This window comes from Acartia tonsa, chromosome 4 (genome assembly GCF_053477335.1).
Source record: "Acartia tonsa isolate MP-2025a chromosome 4, ASM5347733v1, whole genome shotgun sequence".
NCBI classification, from domain to species: Eukaryota; Metazoa; Arthropoda; class Copepoda; order Calanoida; family Acartiidae; genus Acartia; species Acartia tonsa.
In genome coordinates, this window is record NC_137263.1 from 38,720,361 (window position 1) to 38,723,066 (window position 2,706).

Consider the following 2,706-nt stretch of genomic DNA (forward strand, 5'->3'; position numbering starts at 1 on the left):
TTTAAGAAGCTTTATACATGTCTTGGGATGGTTTGAGGCCATTTTTTTACCTTCCCCTTGGGCTTGATAATTGTCTAATGTCAAAATAAATAAAAAAAATGATAAAGCTTCATTTGAATTCTTTTGATTGTACCAATTATAGAATATTATATGGTTGGTCCTTTTTAAAGCTATGTGGACATATTAGCATAAGTAGCAAACAATAAACAAGAGAACATGACCGACAGAATATATTTTAGAAAATTTTTGCTTTGTCAAACATTATTATACTATATAAAATAACATATTGATACATGGTACAGTAATGTATGTAAATCTTATGATCTGTTTAACCTAGTTTGCCATGTACCTGTGGACACACGGATTTTTACATTTTGGGTTATAGAAACCAGACTGCAATAATGAATTAACAGGTAAAATAATATGAGAATAAGAAATAATTTTGGGGAATAAAGTAGAATATTTTTAAAAAGTAGGATATTGTAAGGATAAGGAAGGATAAGTGAGAAAAAGGAAGAATTTGTGAGGTCGTAGATAGAAGTCACATACCTTTAGTGATGATTTGTAAGGAAAAGGAATAGAAATGGCCTTCCAATACCTTATGATGGCAATTTCTGTCTTTTTGAGGAATAACTTCATTTCCTTTACATCATCAAAAAAGAAAACTTTTAAAAAAGCTAATTATGTCGAGCATGTTGGCCAAATATTCGAGTTAAAGATGCTTTATCTGAAGCAAGATGCTTAATTTTGAAAGTATAATTTCATATAGGATACACCATATTGTGGTCTGATTTCCGTATTAAAACAAGTAAAAATCCGCTTGTAACATGAATACTGGTGAACATCAGGTTTATAGGTATAGGCTTTAGCAAACAAATTTGTTATGTACAATCAAATTAACTAATCCTGTCCTATGGTCTCACTGGGCCAACAAAACAAAATTTAAATTTACTATTTTATTTTATTTTGTAACCTCAGACAACTTTATGAGATATATATCCTAAAGCTCGGCTTATTTTTAATTGTTTAAACATAGTAATTTTGGAATAAACAACCAAAATATGATGTAGTAAAGTATTTTCTAAGAATTTTAAAATAAATGGCACAATTATTCTACAGAAAAGGAAGCTCTTAAACTATAGTCTTGCCGTGTGGCTAATTGTATTAAGATGAGGAAAAAACAAAGATGATAATTTTCCATAACTAGCTCAGCTCTGAACAATATCAAAAGAATTTGAAAATTAACAAGAATCTTTGATACTAAAAATTTATATAACCTAAATTAAACTAGAAACAAACTAACGTGCAAATTTTAGATTCAATATAACATAATATCCAAATCAAAATAGGAATATATTGCTACTTGTATTTGAAAAGGAACTTTGTTTTTTTTTCAACAAAAATTTATATTGTCGAGTTTCCTTTATTAATATTCATGGTTCTGACAGCACTGTTTAGTTTAATAAAGAATAAATAATATTTATGTGCTAATTTTTTATTCATCTTTTCAATACCCACATCAATATTTTCTTTTCTTATGGACCATTTTAGGGAAAAATATGGATAAACATATTTCTAATATTGTATTTATTTTCACAGCATAAATAGAACAGATTTGACAGATTTTCCATTACAAAACGAGGACATTTATGTCCAATGGTAGCAGGTCTGCAGAATTCTTTACGAATTTTTCGCGTATTTTTCGTGAAGTTGTGTGTAACATTTTAGTGAAATGCTCTCATTAAGAACAGTATGACTTAATAATAGCATTTGACTAACCCGTTACAAACAAAGTTTCGGAAAATACGCGAAAAGAATGACTCACTTTATATTAATTTATCTAAATCTTCAAAAGTTAGGAGTTATTTATTAAACAAACTTTTTAAAAAAATGATGCACTTTTTTTTGAAATTTATTTGATGTCACCTGTCAGTTACAAGGCAATATCTATATGATCATCATACGATATCAATATTGAATATAGATGGCCAATAACCAGCAAATTAAACTGAGATACGGAAAGTGTCACGTGTGACGTCATGAAAATACGTATAAATAGAAAAATTGAGAGGAGAAGTGGGAAAGGAAACCCCTAAAAAAAGAGATGAATTTGGACGTATTTCTATGACGTCACACATGACACTCCAAATTGAACAATTATCACAATTGAATGGTTATCACCACTGCTAGAAAAATTGCAGAATTTTTTTTTTAATGATGTTTCGTGTAATTTAATGTTTATGACAACTAAATAAGGATAAATAGGTCAAATATCAAGAATTCATGTCTTTATGTTGATCATTTCTTATTAAGGATTTATAGACATTCTGTAGTTTTAGAAAAATTAGATTAGTTGAATTTTTATAACAAGATATCGTTTTATTTTCAACTAAAATATTGTCTTTTCTAACGTAGTCGTTGGTTGCTATATACACTAAAATAGAATTGTCTAAGGATTAATATTCATTTTGTGTTTGTTTTCTTTAAATTCAATATGCAGGGATCTATAGAAAAAAGACAGTGGATGAAAAAAGTATCTCCAATGAAAATAAATAAATTACCATTCTGTAGATTAAAACTATAGGCTGAACATTTGGACACTTAAATTAATGAACCAACCAATCAAAATGCAATAAACGTACCCAACGTTTTTAGCCAACTGAAAATGATATTATAAAACCTAGGTACTAGTGCAATCAACAGTGT